This window comes from Haliotis rubra, unplaced genomic scaffold (genome assembly GCF_003918875.1).
Source record: "Haliotis rubra isolate DU_JTF1 unplaced genomic scaffold, ASM391887v1 Scf682, whole genome shotgun sequence".
NCBI lineage: Eukaryota > Metazoa > Mollusca > Gastropoda > Lepetellida > Haliotidae > Haliotis > Haliotis rubra.
Genome location: NW_025767393.1, coordinates 46254 through 59176, shown reverse-complemented (window position 1 = coordinate 59176; position 12923 = coordinate 46254).

Sequence of the window (12923 nt, the reverse complement as noted above, 5' to 3'; positions counted from 1 at the left end):
CTCACTACCATTGTCGACGCGGCGTCCGCTGCCGTGTAGCCTGTCGCCATCAGTGGATCGGATGTCCAACCACAACACATACTTGGTGGTCAGGTATTCCCCGATCTGCACGGAGGATAGATCCAGTTCTTTGGCGACATTATTGACTTCCGGTGGGTGTTGTTTGATAGCTTTGTTATCTCGTCCCATTGCTGGTATGCCCTCATGCCTTGACTGAACAGTTGGTTGGGCATGCCCTCAATGGTCACTTTCGTGATTTCAGGGTTGAAAAACTTTTCGCTGTCCCTTTCGAATGGTACGTATTCCTCCACGGGAACGATCAAGATGCCTTTCATCGATCGTGCCGGCACGTTCAAGTTGATGTTCCACAACCTGTCGCTCTTGTCCCGTACGACCGTCTGGTGCCGCAGGACTCGGTCGTACAGGATGGACAGCTTCCCCGAGTACTGGTTTCGAATCTGCCGGGCCAGCTCCGGACTCGTGACCATGTCAAACTCCAGAGAGATGTTGTCGATGGCGTAACTGGCCTCATCACCGTTTCACCGTTCTTATTCCAACCGATCGCCCAAAGCGGCCTGGTAAAACAGCGCGTGTCCCGTGAGCAACTCAAAGTCGAGCAGCACGCAAAACCGGTTCCCATACGCTTCAGCGATGGCTCGTTCGGACGCCGGGATCTTGTCGAGCTGATCTTGTGCGAAACCGTACCCCAAGCGCAACCTAGTCGATTTACAGTTCTGGGAACAGATGCCTTGATACATGTTGTTATCGCGTTCGCTCTTGCTTTTCCAGAGATCCATGTAACAGTAAAACACGTCGCTGTCGTCTATACTCAACACCTCGTTGCCGCTGATTTTGATTGTGGTTTTCTTGATGATGGCACGACCGACGTTCCGCACAAGCTCGCGTTTGCCAATGTTGGAAGTCAATGTGCTGTTAACCAGCAGCGTTTGGTTTTGATCTATCTTGCGGGGATTGTTGGTGATGGTCACCAACTGACGCACAGCTTTGACGCCGAGAGACTCTCTTAATCTTCAGAAAGGATCTAAGTTTCTTCCGTATTGTGACATTGTTATACACATAATATATAAGTTATATATAATTAATATAATGGATGACATTCCGATGGATGATTTGGGTGCTGGTGCGCTCGATGATGGGGATTACGTTGAAGACACGTCGTTTACCAGAAACGTCTCTTGATTGAGAGACGACCTGAAGATCGATCTCGTGAACATGCGCACGGGAAAACCACTCGCTCTGTCGACGCTGGCTGGAAAACACGGCGTTAATTTTCTTCGAGATGAATTAAACCTTCAAGATTATGGTGGCGCACGTCCCAAACAGCTTCCCCCAAATGTCGTCCAAGATCTGCAACACGTCAGGGCCGAACTCAGCTGTGCCAAAGAAACGTCGGACAGCATCGAAAAACTGTTGGGTACGTATACGGACAAACCCTTGCCGCGTTTCGAATTTCCTGTTAGTGAACTTCGGGGTCTAGACAAAGCCTTGAAAAACGTGTGCGGAGAACTCGTGAACAGCATGGGGAAACTGAAGGAAGTCAAAGACCACATAGCTTGCGAAAAAGAAAACTCAGGATCATGGACAATGAAGCCATGAAAAACATCATTTAGAAAAGACTGCGCGACCTGGAAGACGAGAGATGGACCCGATTGGAATCAGCTTCCACGAATCGAGAACAGCTCCGATCTCAGATCAGTCGCATGCAGGAAACCATTGATCGAGTCCTGAACGAAGACACCACGTTGGCTGACAGCATCTAAATTTTGTTCCGAGAGCAAGGGATCACCATCGCCAGCGTTCTTACGGCATTGGGCTTCATCATATCGACCCTGGTCGTATCACTGACGGGCGGCGGAGGCAAGTGGTGGCGACATCAGAGACTGAAATCACTCACCGCAGCCCTGGCTAAACTCACTGGTAAAGCCGCCAAAGCGCTTGGCCAGGCTGGCGTACGTGGTCGCTAAAGAAATTTTCAACCACATGAGGCACAAGCCAACCGCGATCCCCCAAACCATCAGCGCTGTTTTATGGCTGATATGTTCTTTATTTTCAGCCACCTCGTGTAGTGAAAGGGGCTGTGGCGGTGTTGCGGGTCTAACACTCGGCTTCGGGGATGACTTCACTATGCCCGTTTCCTCGGTACACGTGGGTGTGATGGTTAAGACGTTGATACCCGGGTTGATACCCAACTTTTGATCGGCGGTGGCGATAACGATCTCGTTGTTGTAGCCCACCACTTTATGGACCTTCAGTTGCATGTCGCTCGGGGTTATGTACAATCCCACTCCGAACACGTAGTCGACTTTCGACCGGGCGTATTCCAACACGTTTGATAGCGGTGGATGGCACTTGGCAAATCGACCGGAGCGGCCATGGCAACCATAAACATTGACCACGAACTGTTTCTACATGTCGTAAGCAGTCCTTCGGCCCACGATGTTGGAACGCATTTGCATCTGCGCGCCCACACGTACGTTCGAATCGAATCGTTCAAACGCATTACACCAGCACAAGTGAACCCTTCCGACGTGTCCAGCATGAACATTTTCCAATCGTCCACGGAGTCTTTGGGTTGCTCCACTTTTTGGACGGTGAAAGCAACACCACCTGTAAAGTTCATATGATCATCTCCCATGACGTACAAAGCAAATCTCATTTCGTTTCAGTAAATCATCACTGACTTCTTTCACGGATCATATGGAATACCCAAACCATGGTTCGGACCCGGCAAACGCCAATCCGTGTTGGGATGGATTTCTAATTCAGTGCAAATTCGTTCGAAGGCTGTCGATCGTATGGATTGTTCACTGCATCCCATGCTTTATCCTGTGGAAGTGGAGCGCTGATTTCTTTGAGGATACGTCTGATCTGATAGTACACGTGAAACGTGAACACAGACCTACTCAACGCATCACGCTGAGTGTCGCTCAACGTCAAGCCGCAACCAGTCGTCACGCACCGCACAGCGAAATTGAATTGATTCTGCCAGAACTGCATCCGGTTGTTAAACCAAGCATGACTGTTTTAACGTTTGTCACCGAAAACCTGTAATTTTTAAACACATCGATAAATGGTGATCTGAAATGCAACCCATCTGCATCGACCACGATCTTCCTGTGTGTGAAATCGGAAGCGCTTACGTTATCACTTTTAGAATAAAACACTCCCGGTTTGTACATGTTGAATTGTTATATAATATATAACATATACTTCCAATATGTAGGTGACGCTTCCGGGAATAACGAGTTGTGAGGCCGTTCAACTGCTGCACGCGATCGACAACACGTCCGGCCAACTCGAAGTCGCACTCTGCGACATCACCTACTACACACGATGGACCAACATCAACAGCAAAAACAACAGGCTGTTCGTCAATGACAAACGCAACCAAATAACGGACGGCTACTACAGTGTGTGCTCTCTCAACGATGAAATCTTCATCCCGACGAAGAGATCCCGATGCAGTGATTGTCAGGGCACTCGAGTATGGCAGCCCACATGCTATCGAGTAAACCCGGACGAAGAGATCCCGACGCAAATAGCGTCTGAATTCGACGGCGTGGTCAACATCCTGGAAAGTCTACCGGAGAATTCCACGCTGGTCATCCAAGTCTACCTGGGTGAACCAGCACGTGAAGTCGAAATCGTGAAAGGAATCAAACTCTGGTAGGCCAAACAACATCAATATCACGTTTGCTCCGTTTACGTGCGGGTGAACGTCGATTCCCACACCAGTCTGCAGGGAGTCACGGTTACTGCGGAAGACACGATATCGCTCACCCAAATTTTCATACCCGACAAGACTGACTGACTGTGTTTGGTTTTACGCCACTTTTAGCAATATTCCAGCAGCATCATGGCGGGGGACACCAGAAATGGGCTTCACACATTGTGCCCATGTGGGGATTCGAACCCGGGTCTTCGGCATTACCTGGCAAGATACATCTCATGGGGTTGAAGTGCACACCTGAGAAATTATCAGAAAAACAATTGGAAACTATTTTATAACATTTTATATAGACAATGAACAGTCGTCATCCCAACGTCACACTTGGTGATCTAGGAGACATGGAGGGATTCGATCAGGCCGGCGAAGAAAACACCTTGTACGTCCTACACTTAAAAAACAATGTGTATGAGTGGGTGTCACTAGCAGACTTTAAAGAACCCGAATGGTTGGTCAACATAGCCCTCACCCCACCTTACATCTCCTTTAAAAAAAATGGTTACGTCTCCGAGATTAAGAACAACGGTATCTTTCTGGCGTCTTTCATTCCGGATTCTGAGTTCTACTAATACCAGATCACACAGGCAACATGTTTGTTTCGTACGGGGATTCATATTTAAGGTTCGACTTACCCAATTACCAATCAAACCTTATAACTATCAGACCAACCTCCACACTCGTAATAGACGTCTTTCTCGGAGAGGTTCGTGATGGTTCAGAACGAGAACTTTTACCTGGGGTGACAATACACTGGGAAGGTTTACAAACGTTGCCGTATCGTCATACAACTGGGATTGGAACCCTTACTGAGAGTTATATCCCCCTTCATAACCCTCCGTGAGTTTCGTGTGAACCAAGATTTACTCAGAGTTTCACCTATTTTCCTGTACGATGATATAAACCTTATTAGCCTCAAATATACTTATCAAAAATTAAATGAAACACAATTAAAAAATATCTTATAAAATATATATGTACACACGGGATGGGGATGTACCCAGTCGTAGAAGAAGTAACAAAAACACTGGAAACTGTAGACGGATTTCGTTTGAGACAGTTATGTGACATAAAACGTCAACTAGAACAAGATCGCGATATACTCGTACGGGCAGCATTATGTAAGAAATACCATAAAGCTTTCAATCTCGTGGATGGGGCTGCCACCACCCTTATGACAACCAGCATGGGATAAGGCACGGTATGTGTCGGCTTGTTGACCACCATCGTAACCGCACCCATAGTGCTGGGCATTGAAATAACAGATTGGGTGTCAGGGTTGATGGGGTTTTGGTGTTTAACTTTGCATCCCGCAGATTACATCGTAAAGCGTTGAAACACGGCGAAATTAGAATTCTAGCTGAAGCAAAGTTAAACATCATAGACGACCATATTTCCACCGCACTCATGGACAGTAAAATCTCAGAGGAAGAGTTTCGTTTAGTACTCTCTGAACTCTCATCAGTGAAGACGAGAAGAAAAGCACATAGAACAAGGGATACAACAAGCCCGACAAGCCTTCATTACGAAAACCAAAGAAATCATAGGAGATTCACATTAAATTGTTTCGCTGAGATCAACACAATCGAGTGACCAGGAAAATTCCGGTTTTCAACCAGGATGTTTTTGAGGCGAACAAAAAGTGGTATGTACACTAGCGGAAAGAGATAAGGGACTGATAAAAGCTTTATTTGATAAATAAAGCTTTACAATGGCTTTTTGTCAGAAGTGATCTCGTACCGATATTCTGTATACTACTCCTTTCCTTTCTTCCTTTCATTCTTTCTTTCTTTCATTTAAATGTTTATCGTCTTTTGTTTGCTTGTTTTCGTCATCGTACGTTGTTCCAGCTGTAAATAATGGCTTTAGTTGATGTCCAGCTGACATTAAGTTTTACGTAACAGGATAAGGGGTTGCCATAAGTACTCAATGTTTTTTTTAAATTTCCACAATATTTCCTTTTACCATAATTGATAAATACTAACTCTATAGGAGTATACGGCATGTCTGTTTGTCTACTGAACAATCATTGTAGGGCTCACTAAAGTTGTTTCAGTTCTTGTACTTTTGAGAAAATAAAATCCACCTCGGACATCATTTGTTTTAGTGATGACTCGAGTGAGTGAGTGAGTTTAGTTTTACGCCGCACTCTGCAATATTCCAGCTATATGGCGGTGGTCTGTAAATAATCGAGTCTGGACCAGACAATCCAGTGATCAACAACATGAGCATCGATCTAAGCAATTGTGATACAATGACATGTGTCAACCAAGTCAGCGAGCCTGACAACCCGATTCCGTTAGTAGCTTCTTACGTGATGACTCGAATCTTATTTATCTTAATATTGTATTTCCATTTTACATTGATGCTGATGGAGATCTAGCACAAGACGCCACCACATATTAGCACAAATATATAAATGGAGGTTCTTCTTCCTTGTCCAGGAGGATCTCAAGGACCTGCACACCCGGCACGAGTCTGCCTCTATTTTCATATGTGTCCTACGTGCTCTCCCCGGCTTTCCTACCCGTGAAGATCCGGGTTAGAATTAGTCTTCAGCAACCCACACTTGCGGCCATATACCTGGAATATTGCTGAGTGCTGCGTTAAACAACAACCAACCAACCAACCAAAGAACCTGTAAATGGTTTTCATTCTTTGCTATCCAGTATGCTACTATGAATAAAATTTTCATGGTGTCAACTTGATTTTCCTGCATTGCTAGTTCATGGGCCTCAGATCGGAGGTGAACATCACTAGTTTGGTGGATTTCTATCACACTTAGTCTTACAGACTTGCACCCACTCCTAAAAAGAATTACTTCTTCCACTTTGTCATACTTTTGACATGTGGCACAAGACATGTATTTTCAATCTCATCATAATGTAACCAGTCCCTGTTTTTTTCCTTTCCTCTTTAAATTTGTAAGTCTTAATTTGTTTTGATTGCTTGTGGTTGGATTTACGTTTGTCTCTAATTTACGTTTCATTTCATCATCTGTAGATTTAACACCCGACCCCGAACTGCCACAGGCATCGGCAATGTTAATGGAATCACTCATGTTAGTATCGGCCTCAGTTTCCAAGTTTTGTTTACCACTTTGTCAGCATCTTCACTTGATTTCTTCAGGAAAAATGCTTTAATGCTTGTCTGTTTACTTTTGCTATCTGTCAGGGTTATATTCATTCACGATTTGATAAGTAAAGCTGGCAGGCCATGTGCGATATATGCCTAAAATGATGAGTAGTGTGTTAATACGTCAAGAGGTATCAGTGCACATAAACATATTTCCGGGACGAAGTACCCTTAAAACCATAGCAACGCCGCCACACAGCTGATCCCTGTTTACAAAAGCTGTCACAGCCGAGCGGTGTCTATAAATAGCAATGTTTCGGTGCCATAGCTATTCAAAGTTTAGATGAAAAATGAGCTGATATAATTGTGCTCACAATGTTAGATTTATTGTTGATTTATTTCTCTAAAACTGACCTGCACCTGATGCAAGTTAGACTAATAACTAGGTTGCATTTTGTAATACTGGGATGCACCAGTGCAAGTTGCAAAGAACTAAATCGAGCCCTGGGTATAGATGCATGTACTGACACAACTATGCATGACTAAACGTTGGTAGATGAACACGCCATGGCTGAATGTACTAACCGTGATATATTTACAGAGCTCAGTTTATTCTGGACAGATCTGATATTATGTCATTTTAAGAAAATATTTACGTTAAAAATAAAGGTCATTTGATTGAACTGGATGATTGTGGTATTGCTGGTGTTGTGCAGGATGTAAAAAATAGATCTGGTTTGTTGCTGGTAAAGGTAATACTGCCAAACAATCGACAACTTTGCAAGCTGTGACACAGCTAGCTACTGAGCCTGTGAGGATTTCCCTGATAAAACCTCAGGGGAGCTCTGTAGTTCTAACTGAATCCGCCAAACTCCATTACTGATCCACCCCCAAACGTCCTTCTCTTGACATTTTGGGTCCGTACTCCATCATCTAGTATGCAATCTGAACCTAAATTCATCTTTGAAGAAAGTAATGTTCCACCGGTGCTTATTCCAAAGTAATGAACAGTCAAAGATTAAAAAGTTTCTTGAGTGTATATCTCGATATGAACCAGTTTGGACATAGACCATTTCAAAATGTAATTGTACTTGATAGAATGAGAATGCAAATGATATTTTGTATGTTCGTTGGATTCTTTTGAGTATGAAGGAAATATTTTCAACGAAAGTTCAGGTGAACTAACATAGTTTACATAGATATAAGTGAAATTTTCATAATCGAGTGAGTGAGTATAGTTTTACGCCGATTTAGCAATATTCTAGCAATATCACGGCTGTAGACACCAGAAATGGGCTTCACACATTGTACCCATGTGGGGAATCGAACCCGGGTCGTCGGTGTAACGAGGGAACGTTTAAACCACTTGGCTACCCCACCGTCCACTTAATTGAAAGAACTGGCCTTTTCACATACAAGTTAAAGTAAATAGAAGAGACAAAACCCATTCCAAAACCATGAAATTGCGACTTTATCATGAGGATATATTTGTTTCAGCAGTGTTACAGCTGTACGATGTTGTTACTAACAAATCGAGATGGACCAGACAGTCCAGCGATAGTCACCATGAGATACGATGACAGAGCATGTGTTTATGAATCATTATGAAATAGTGATGATACCAGGTGTTCGATAGTGATGATACCAGGTGTTCGCGAAAGGTGAGCTAATGCATCCTGTCCCGCCGGTGGCACCGACGGTCACATTTTTATTTATTTTTCTTTTTTTGTTAAAGGATATTTATATAGCACATATCCACGCAACTAGTACATGCTCAAGGCGCTGGTATAACATATGCAAAGTCTAGTCAATTGTTCACCAGAAATAGTTCGGGAACTTATGGTATAAGTCAAAATAGGGAATTGCATCGGACATCATTTTTGGCAATGCTCAGGGCATCCATAATAATGATTGGTCCCGAGAGGCTTGAAATTCAGAAATGCCCATGGTGCTTTACTCGGGCTTTGTCAAATAGAGACAATGACACTCCCTATTCACATGAAGAATCTGCTAAAGACAGAATCGCTTGTCTTATTCCGACTAAATCATCAACGTTGACTCTCAAATAATGATGGCACTAAGTGTTCTCGAAGATGTGAGCGTATCCTTCCAAACGTTGGCATCTGTCACAAACACATGCAAAGGCAAGTGGAGCTTTCATCTGAACAAACACGGGAACACATATTTCCTACCGTACATATTTTATTCATATGATGCAATTTAATGTACGTACAAAGAGCACATTGTAAACCGCAGATCTATACCCTGCATAACTTGTTTCAGGTTTACAACCTCAAGCCTGACGTATAGAAGGATTCACTTCTCTCTTGACACTTTACTCTGCTAATTAACCCAAAACTAATGTGTAGATGAGGCGTGTATCATTGTTTCCCTCTAAGCATCAATGTGTGTCGCAAAAGTCATGTCACCATTTTCTGAAAAGGTTTTATCTCTGATTATTGTTACTGTATTGTTACTGATTGTTACTGTATTAACACTATTCTTACTGCATTGTGACTGTATTGGTATTGTATTTTACTGTATTCTTACGTTCTTGTTACTGTATTGTTAATGCATTGTAACCGCATTGTTACTGTATTTTAGTGTATTGTTACGTTCTTGTTACTGTATTCTTACTGCATTGTTACCGCTTTGTTATTGTATTGTCACTGTATTGTGACTGTATTGTTACCGCAGTGTTACTGTATTTGACTGCATTGCTACGTTCTTGTTACTGTATTGTTACTGCATTGTTACCGCATTGTTACTGTATTTTACTGTATTGTTACGTTCTTCTTAATGTATTGCTACTGTATTGTTACCGCATTGTTACTGTTGTTTATTGTATTGCTACGTGCTTGTTACTGTATTGTTACTGTGTTGTTACCGCAGTGTTACTGTATTGTTACGTTCTTGTTACTGTATTGTTACTGTTTTGTTAATTTATTGTTACCGCGTTGTAACTGTATTGTTACCGCATTTTTACTGTATTGTTCCGTTCTTGTTACTGTAGTGTTACTGTATTGTTACTGTATTGTTACTGTATTGTTACTGTAGTGTTACTGTATTGTTGCTGTAGTGTTACTGTATTGTTACTATAGTGTTACTGTATTGTTACTGTAGTGTTACTGTATTGTTACTGTATTGTTGCTGTAGTGTTACTGTAGTGTTACTGTAGTGTTACTGTAGTGTAACTTTAGTGTTACTGTAGTGTTACTGTAGTGTTACTATAGTGTTACTGTATTGTTACTGTATTGTTACTGTATTGTTACTATAGTGTTACTGTATTGTTACTGTAGTATTACTGTATTGTTACTGTAGTGTTACTGTATTGTTGCTGTAGTGTTACTGTAGTGTTACTGTATTGTTACTGTAGTGTTACTGTAGTGTAACTGTAGTGTTACTGTATTGTTACTGTAGTGTAACTGTAGTGTTACTGTATTGTTACTGTAGTGTAACTTTAGTGTTACTGTAGTGTTACTGTATTGTTACTGTAGTGTTACTGTATTGTTGCTGTAGTGTTACTGTATTGTTACTGTAGTGTTACTGTATTGTAACTGTAGTGTTACTGTAGTGTTACTGTACTGTTACTGTATTGTTGCTGTATTGTTACTGTAGTGTTACTGTATTGTTGCTGTATTGTTACTGTAGTGTTACTGTATTGTTGCTGTATTGTTACTGTAGTGTTACTGTATTGTTGTTGTAGTGTTACTGTATTGTTACTGTATTGTTACTGTATTGTAACTGTAGTGTTAGTGTAGTGTTACTGTATTGTAACTGTATTGTTGCTGTAGTGTTACTGTTTTGTAACTGTAGTGTTACTGTAGTGTTACTGTATTGTAACTGTAGTGTTAGTGTAGTGTTACTGTATTGTAACTGTATTGTTGCTGTAGTGTTACTGTTTTGTAACTGTAGTGTTACTGTAGTGTTACTGTATTGTAACTGTAGTGTTACTGCATTGTTACTGTATTGTTGCTGTAGTGTTACTGTATTGTAACTGTATTGTAACTGTATTGTTACTGTATTGTAACTGTAATGTTACTGTATTGTAACTGTATTGTAACTGTATTGTAACTGTATTGTTACTGTAGTGTTACTGTAGTGTTACTGTATTGTAACTGTAGTGTTACTGCATTGTTACTGTATTGTTGCTGTAGTGTTACTGTATTGTAACTGTATTGTAACTGTATTGTTACTGTATTGTAACTGTTTAGTAATGTTACTGTATTGTAACTGTATTGTAACTGTATTGTAACTGTATTGTTACTGTATTGTTACTGTATTGTTGCTGTATTGTTAATGTAATGTTACTGTATTGTTGCTGTATTGTTGCTGTATTGTTGCTGTATTGTAACTGTATTGTTACTGTATTGTTACTGTAGTGTTACTGTAGTGTTACTGTAGTATTACTGTATTGTTACTGTAGTGTTACTGTATTGTTACTATAGTGTTACTGTAGTGTTACTGTAGTGTTACTGTATTGTTACTGTAGTGTTACTGTAGTGTAACTGTAGTGTTACTGTATTGTTACTGTATTGTTGCTGTATTGTTAATGTAATGTTACTGTATTGTTGCTGTATTGTAACTGTATTGTTACTGTATTGTTACTGTAGTGTTACTGTATTGTTACTGTATTGTTACTGTAGTGTTACTGTAGTGTAACTGTAGTGTTACTGTATTGTTACTGTAGTGTTACTGTAGTGTTACTGTATTGTTACTGTATTGTTGCTGTATTGTTAATGTAATGTTACTGTATTGTTACTGTAGTGGTACTGCATTGTTACTGTAGTGTTGCTGTATTGTTACTGTAGTGTTGCTGTATTGTTACTGTAGTGTTACTGTAGTGTTACTGTAGTGTAACTGTAGTGTTACTGTATTGTTACTGTAGTGTTACTGTAGTGTTACTGTATTGTTACTGTAGTGTTACTGTAGTGTAACTGTAGTGTTACTGTATTGTTACTGTAGTGTTACTGTAGTGTTACTGTATTGTTACTGTATTGTTGCTGTATATGTTACTGTGGTGTTACTGTATTGTTACTGTATTGTTGCTGTATTGTTACTCGTGGTGTTACTGTGTTGCTGTATTGTTACTGTAGTGTTGCTGTATTGTTACTGTAGTGTTGCTGTATTGTTAACTTGCTGTGGTAGTGTTACTGTGGTGTTACTGTGGTGTTGCTGTATTGTTACTGTATTGTTACTGTGTTGTTGCTATGGTGTTAATTTATATTGTTACTGTACTGTATTGTTACTGTAGCTGTTACTGTTGTTGCTGTATTGTTGCTGTGTTATTTGTATTGTTTACTGTTTATATGCATTGTTGCTGTATTGTTGCTGTAGTATTTACTGTAAGTATTGCTGTGGTGTTACTGTGTTGTAACTGTATTGTTACTGTTATGTTACTGTGGTGTTACTGTGAGTGTTGCTGTGTTGTTACTGTATTGTGGCTGTATTGTTGCTGTGAATGTTGCTGTAGTGTGGCTGTGGTGTTACTGTGTTGTTGCTGTGGTGTTTACTGTGGTGTTGCTGTATTGTTGCTGTATTGTTGCTGTATTGTGTTAATGTAGTTGTTGCTGTGTATTGTTGCTGTGGTGTTGCTGTGTTGTTGCTTGTGTGGTGTTGCTGTGTATTGTTGCTATATGGTGTTGCTGTATTGTTACTGTGATTGTTACTGGTGTTGATACTGTGTTGTTGCTGTGAGAGTGTTACTGTGGTGTTGCTGTAGTGTAACTGTGTTAGTGTTGAGCTTTGAATTAGTGTTACTGTAGTTGTTACTGTATTGTTTGTGTTATGTTACTATAGTGTTAGCTGTGTTGTTGCTGTATTGTTACTTTGTATTGTGGCTGTCATTGCTATGTAGTGTTACTGTGTTGTTGTATTTACTGTAGTATTACTGTATTGTTACTGTAGTGTTTACTGTATTGTTTGCTGTAGTGTTACTGTAGTTGTTACTGTGTTGTTACTGTAATTGTTGCTGTAGTGTTAACTGTGTAATTGTTACTGTATTGTTTACTGTAGGTGTAACTTTGTTGTTGTGTTACTGTATTGTTACTGTAGTGTAACTGTAAGGTGTTACTGTAATGTTACTGTATTGTTACTGTAATGT